The sequence below is a fragment of the Coffea arabica genome, chromosome 1e (assembly GCF_036785885.1).
Source record: "Coffea arabica cultivar ET-39 chromosome 1e, Coffea Arabica ET-39 HiFi, whole genome shotgun sequence".
Classification (NCBI taxonomy): Eukaryota; Viridiplantae; Streptophyta; class Magnoliopsida; order Gentianales; family Rubiaceae; genus Coffea; species Coffea arabica.
The window spans coordinates 1060921-1068958 of NC_092311.1; positions in this window are offsets into that span (position 1 = coordinate 1060921).

Genomic DNA, 8038 nt, shown 5'->3' on the forward strand with positions numbered 1-8038 from the left:
TATTTTAAAATGTCTTAAAATATTTATCATTTTATTAAACTCAAATTTACTTTTAATCTCTTTTTTTTCAATGTTATTTTCACATTTATCAATATTTGGCACTAAATTCAAATTTAAAATTTGAATTTTCGAGAACAAGTTTAGAAACGAATCCCTTAACATCGCCGTCAAGTTATTTACTATTCTTAAAAAAATTTTGAATCCCAAAATGCAACGAATAATTTGGAGCGGAGGGAGTAATATTATAATTTCCATCAGTTTTGCATGTATACTCAAATATAATGATGATTTCTTAATAGAATTTTGGTACTTTGTATTGCATTTTGTTATTTTAAAATTAAAACGCATATTGCTTCTTTTTTTTTACCATTAAAAACTTTTGAAAGGTTTTTTTCACTTTCATAATAGATTAGTGCAAAATCATCACTGATTATTTTCCCCCCACAAACTCAATAGAGCAAAATAGTCTTATTGAGACAAAAAAAGGATTAATTAGTAGAGGGAAAAAAATTGTACAAAAAAACAATTGCTAACTGCTAATGATATAAATACACACCAATTAAACATAGGAATATGGACTTGACTCAATTAAAATACTCCCTTCCTTCCGAAATTTTTGCCGCATTTCAGGATCTCTGCATTTATATTTTCAATAATGCAAGAATCTTAAATGATTTGGGTTAATGTTCCAGTAACACCCCTGCTTGGAGTTTCCAGGTGCTCATGCGTTTTTGAATAATAAAAGAATCACAACTTGTGACAAATTGAAACTGTTTTTGGCTCCTTGAAATCAAATTGAAATAAAGTAAAGGGTCAATTAGCACTAATCTCCAATTTTATTAGGGCACTTAGCCCACTTGAGTTTATTTTATCATCACTTAAAAAAAACACACCTCTTCATTTAAGGCTAGTTATTTCGTTTCTTGGTTCAAAATAGAGATGCACAATAATAGTCTCCTCAGGTTCTCAAAAATCAAGCTTGTGATCTCAAGTTAATCGAACTTTTATTTTTTGAAGAAGATAATAATCATTGAATTATTGAAACTTCTACTCCCTCTCTCCATTGTTAATGTTGTTTGCATAGTCATCAATTGGCTCCAAATTATTTGGTTGTAGCACAAACATAATTTCCAACACGCCTTTTTATCTTTTCAATTACCTTTTAATCTCACACACATCACATCATAAAAAGTGTTACAGTAATTATTCCAAATAATATTTCAAATAATTTCCTATCCAAACACACTAATTTATGTTTTTACCTTTTTGCTGTCCCAAAATAAGAGTTTCATAACAAAAGTCAAACAAATTTCAATGCTGATTTCCTTTTACGCCCTTCACTAATAATGATCAGATTCCATCAATTAACAATAAACAATTCCATATGGCCAACCATAACACATGCACAGTTTCAGAATGCCTATGACCTTGTATTTATTTGGCTGGTCTCCATATTCAAACGTGGATAAGACCGGAAGAATCTGAAAATTGCAGCTCACAGTTTTACTGCATAAAAAGTGCTACTCGTAAAAATGTCCCAATTTTTCAGACAAGAGGAGTATTAATTTACTTTGTTTAATTTGTAAATATCATTAAGAATTGAGACCTTAAACTTTACATAATCAAGAATGTTGAGTCCAATATCATATGGGATTAATATGTCATCCCCATTGTACATCCTAGTATGTTTAAAAGAAATTGTAATGAATGAACATTGGTTTAGAATAACTTGAATAATGCAAATGAGAATGGCTCTCGAGTTCGACACCTCCTATTTACATTTAAAAAAATAATAATAATCTTTTGGGAGGAGAGGAAGGGGTTGGGTGGTATGGGAAGAGAAAATGTAAGTGAGAAGTTCTGAGTTCGAGATCTTTCACTTATACTAAAAAAAAAAAACTTGAACAATGCATTTTTTTTTAATCCTATCACAAAATAAAAATTCCCTGTTTTTGTTAAATTGTTGGACTAAGGACGCTGAAAAAGAGTAACTTGAATGGATTTAAGAGGTCTCAATTATTATTAGGTCTAATTGCTTGAGACTATTTGTGGCGAAGATTAACCTTGACATTCATTACAACCCAAGTTCATGCTGATATTGTACATTCATTGTGTCAGAGGTGTACATGAATTACCCCATGCATGACCCACAATCAGTGTTGTGGTAGGAAATGGATTCCTGGCAAATTTGAGTAATTAAATTTTGTATGCCAAAGTCAATTCATTGCAAATTCAGTATATAAATCATATGTTACCACAAGAACTTAGGCACATGTGAGTTGTTATGGGGCACTAGGAGTGTGGAACCTGTGCCGAACCTGTGCAATAATAAATACCTACTCGAGAAAAATACAGATTTTGTATATAGCGGTGAGTAGGGTCGAATCCACAGGGACTGGGGATAATTCGTTTCTTCTAGAGTCCAAAGTATGGGGGTTTTTGGATTAAATACTAACTAAATAAATTAACTGCAGGAAATAATTGATTAAGAGAAATAATTAAGAGAAAACTCTAGCCAAGGGTACACTTCAGAAATGGTTCATGCACTGATCATTGATGCAGAAATAATTCCAACATTTAGTAATAGATTAGTTATAGTTGTCATGCACGCGATAAACAACCAACCCTTCCTTAATTTTTCGATAGCTAAGGTACGACCGTTAGCTATTTCTCTAACCCAAAAATAACCCTAGGTACGACCGTAGGATTTAATTTCTAGATTGCATTAATAATTAGAAAGGCCCAATCCTAACCAACAAACACGCTACGAGGGTTTGTTTAAACTAGATCATATGCTCCCCTGACATAAACCCAATTACGCCAGTTGCTACTAAGATAGAGATAACGAACAATTACGGATTCAATTACCTCTATTTAGCAAAATAGCCTATATGAATAATTAATTATTGCGCACTAATCAATCATACATAAGGACCATAACAATTAAAAACAGGAAACACATAAATACCAATAAATGAGGAAGCGATTAAAATAATTTCGATCTCACAGTAATTGTTGAACCAAGTCTTCAGTTGTCCCCTTGACTAGAATTAAGAGGTTAGTCCTCCATTAATGGAGAACAACCATGCCAAAGAGCTAAGAGAAGAAAAACTAAAACTATGCTAAAAGCCTAAACTAAAACTATTGATTGATAAGAGTTCTCTGTACGTTTTGTCTCCTCTTTAAAGCCAACAATGACTAAAACTTCTTATCCTTGTGGTCCCCTGCTGAAATTGAGAATCAAACCAAAAGTGGGGCTCTACCGAATTCCTTGCTTTTAGTTTTCTATTGCCCGTAGGACTCCAATCTCCTAATCAGCAAAGGAAATGCAATCTCTTTGTAGCACCATGTGGGTCCGGTTGTTTGAAATCCCAATTATCTCCAAAAAGTCCCTCATTTCTGTAGTTTTCTGTTTCACTTCCTGAAATCGAGTCCAATACCAAATATAAGTAAATATTAATAATTAAAACAATATTTGGCGAGGATAAAGGGAAAAATTAACAATAAAATAACCAACAATTAACACCCTATCAATTTCCCTCACACCTGAACCATACTTGCCCTCAAGCATGAGAACAACAATTGGACACCGAAATTTAATAATGGCTATTGCTCCAAATACAGTATTGCCAAGATACCCAGAAAAACATATATCAAGTTTCACAAGTTAAGATCCGAGAAAAATCACCCCGGTTAGCTTCCCAACCACCAACTCCTCCAATTTAAAGCAAACTAATCTAAGAAAAAGGAATGGTTGCTCACATTTATCAGCAAATGGTCCAACTATTAACCAAAATCTCGACATTAAGATCACAAACTGGCAAGCTGACTTATTCACATACTAACACAATCTTTATTTTATTATTTTTTTCTTTTTGTTTTGTTTTTGTTTTTTGTTTTTTTTTTTGGAGTAACAAAAGACTTAGTCTATAGCCCTTAGAGCCTTTTGACGCGAACTCCAACATTTGATAGATGGAGGAGCCCGGTTACTCAGCTCCAATCGCTACAGGACCACGCACTCATAGCAACTACTACCTTTTGACGCGAAAATCGACACTTTAGGTGAAGATCCCCGGTTACTCAGTAGTAACTACTAGCAGAGTACAGTCAGCTCTTATTTACAACCATACAACACAATAACTAAAAATAACACAAAAATAACAGCAGCCAGCCTCAAATTTCCAAATATGGAGAACTAAAATTAATAACTGGACCAATTCACATAAAAAATGCCAACTATCATTCCCTATGCCTAGAAAAGTTAACCAAAAATAGGAAAAGTCAAGCAATTACCGATATTCACCAGAGAGATGTTCATGAACTCAACCACATTAATTTAATACCCTTTTATTAATAAAACTTGGCAATAGCATAATTAGAGGCAACAATCCAGCATCAAAACTTGGTATTCATTTAACGACTGACCACTAGAAAGAAAAAGAAAATAAAATAAATGAAAGATAGGCAAAAACTAACTAAAAATAAAGGAAAAGCCCCTAGAAACTAAAAACAAAAATACTAGCACCCCAACTGATCTCCCCCCCCATACCTAAATGTCACATTGCCCTCAATGTGATAATGTAAAAGTAGAAGGAAGGAGAGGGGCAACGGTACTTCCCCGAAGTCATCAAAAGAGGGGCGGTTCAGGTGGAAATACGCGGCCAGGTTCTTAGGGATTGGAGCCACCTGGTTGGCGATATGCATTACTCGCTCATCCACTGAGCATCAGAGGCCATCGATGGGAGAGGCCACTTAGCAAATTCAAAACAATAACAATTTAATAGCCACTGGTGCCTCCCTCGTAGACAACCCAATCAACAAAATGCACAACCCAGGCACCTAGAGACTATACAAATATCCCAACAATACAGCAATTTCAATCAATACTCACTGGTGGCCCCAATTGGGTCAAATGCAGGAACAATGTAGTCCAAAATCGCAACAAATGCTCTAAAGATTTAGCAATTGAAATCAATAGGTAAAATACTCCCCGCAAGTCAATTAGACGCCACCAACAGCAATAAGCAATGGAAGTGGCACAGTAGCCTTCCAATTCAACAAACAAATGAAGAAAATACCCAACCAAAGGCACTTCAAGGGACGCAAGACAGTAATCAGCAAAGTAGAACTCAAGTGATACCAAAAATAACCTCGACAAAGCAGTGAATTCAACCAATTTGAATACGTAGAATACGGTCAGAAATGCCTCCCAAAGATCAACAGAGAGCAACAAAACTTGCCCACCCAAAATCTGTCCAAATGGCTCCAATTGGATAAGAAATTACACAACTCAACCAACCGAAATTAGCAAATGAGCCAAGAAACCGTCAAAACCAGCAATAGTAGTTCAAATTTTGGACTACAACTAAATCAAAATGTTTGGCAGTTTTCGATCAAGTAGCCCACCAACTAGAACCAAGTGGCAACAAATGTAGTTATAATACCCCAACCAGTACCACTGGTACATCCCACAGATAATGAAGCAACATAAATGGCCACCCCAATCAAGAAAATGGAAACTTCAGGCACCTAAGGACTAGGCGAAAGTCTCAACAAAGCAGCTATTACAAACAATAAGCAATGGTGGTCCGAATATTAGTCAATGCAGAAATCATGCAACTCAAAATCTCGGCAAGTGCTCCAATGAGCTTAGCAATTGAAATCACAAAACCGAATACTCCCCAAACAAGGTACTTAGAGTCAACCAATAGCAATACTAATTCAACAAACCAACCCAGAAAATTACTCAACTAAGGGTGCAATAGGGGTCTCCAGCAGCCAAAATCCCAAATAATGCCCAACAATTCGATGAATACCAGAAAATCACCCCAAATAATGTAACAGTTAAACTCCCCGGGCAAAGGACGTCCAACTAATTTCACTCGAACAAGCTAGGAGCAGTGTGAGTGACTAAACAAAGCAACAAATTTCAGCAATTGGACACAAATCCACCCAAAATCTCAACAACTGCCTCCAATTGGACAGTCAAATACCCAACTCAAACGATCAAAACTTAGCAATTGGGCCAAGCAACAGGCAATGGCAACAACCAATAGTTAGAATTCGAGAACAGTTCAGGCACCAAAACTCAAGAATCAAATAGGCAGGCCAGCACAGAGGATTAAGAAAATGGAAAGCAACACTGCAACCAGTACCACTGGTGCACAGACAGGAAAGAATTAAATTCAATGGCAGCAACTCAACCGCAAGAACTTAAACTTTAAAATTAATCAACCAGTACCACTGGTGAGTCACAGGGCAAAAGACCTCAACCAGTACCACTGGTGAGTCACAGGGAAAAATTAATCAAACGACCAACAATCTAGCAGCAATTAAACTCAATTCAGTTCTAAATGAACCCCAAAAAATGCCTCAATCACCCCCTGCTATTAGCTATCAAGAAACCCAAAAATGCAAATTCCAGCATTAGAAGAACTAGAAAAATACGAATCGAGGTTGAAAAGGGAATACCTCCACCTGTCAACTTGGACAGGTGGGATGGCGTGAGCAGCGGAGCAGCGACGGCTAGTGGCGGTCACGAGGCCAATAGGCAGCGGCACACTTGGAGTTGCGCGTGTGGTGGAGCAGAACGAGAGAGGGCCGCGCGCTGTCGGCTGTGGGCGGCGATGGGCTGGTGGTGGAGCTCGGAGCTTGGCAGCTGGCTGGAGCGGCGGCGTTCGCTTAGGGTGAGTGGGGCAGTCGCGCTAGGAAGAGGAGAGTGGAGGCTGCCGGCTGCGAGCTGCGTGCGCGGGGTGGAGCTGCTGTGGTGGTGGAGCTGGTGGCGGACAGTAGTGGAGGGGGCAGCAAGGACCGTGGACGGCGTGAAAGAAAAGAAGGAAAAGGGGGAAAAGGGATAGCAGCGGGAAGCTGGTGGTGGCTGGTGGTTGCGCGCGAGCTGTCAGCTACCAGGGCTGTGATAGCGAGGGAGAAGACAGGCGGCGTGCGGCGGACGAAGCTGGAGAAGAGCTTGCAGAGGTGAGCTGAAGTGTGGCTGGCGAATTGATGTGGTGGTGGAGCTGGATGGTATGGGTGAAAGGGCGGCGGCCGAAAGAAGAAATAAAAGAAAATGGAAGCAGGGCAGCGGGGAAGAAAGAAAGAAAGAAAAAGAAAAAATTTATTTTTTTTTTTTGGGTTTTTTTTTTTTAAATTGAATTGAGATTGGAAAATTCGATTTTCGAATACCAAAACTGAAAATGAAAAAGGAAATTACTTTTATTTAATTTTTTTTTTTTTTTGAAAGTGAAAAATTATTTCCTTTGTTTTTGGGTCGTCAAACACCGCGTGGGCACGCCAAGATTAGAGAGCATCCACTGACTTCGAGAGTTACCTTACGCACTTTAACGCGTGCCCTCCTCGCGTGGGCACGCCAAGATTACCTATCCTGATCAGAGTTAGAAAATATTAAGAGTGACTAGTACCCACGTAAAAAACGACATAATTAAATAATTAAGCTCTAAAACAATAAAATTAACAATTGGGTTGCCTCCCAAAAAGCGCCTTTCTTTAATGTCTTTGGCTAGACATTATCATGTTTTGCTCATGGAGGATAAAATCTTGTGGTTCGTTTCAATGCTTCATCTTCAATGTGATCCTGGTAACCCTCATAGATGGAGTAATCCTTGAGCACATGAGCTACGGGCTTCCATGGACAAGTGAATGGCGCCAAACGAGTCGATAATTTGCATTCTCCATTCACTCCTCCCTCACTTGCATTTATTGGTTCAAGATATCTCGCCATCGCCACTCTTAATTTATTCCTGTCATTAAATTCAAAATTGTCTGGTATAATAAAGTCAATTTCGTTAACAGGAATTGAAGAGTAAGAGTCAGGAGAATATTGATGAAGGAGTGGAGGAGATGTCACCGCATTTGGAGATTGTTCACTGGATTCTTTCACTTGAATGGGTTGCGGTTGGGGTTCCATTTCTTCCTTTTCAGCTTCTTTTTCAACTGCATCTGTAGATTTCTCATTTTGACACTCTTGCATCTCCTCATCACTAGTCAAGCAAATTGCACTCTCATTTTCTTCTAGATCAAC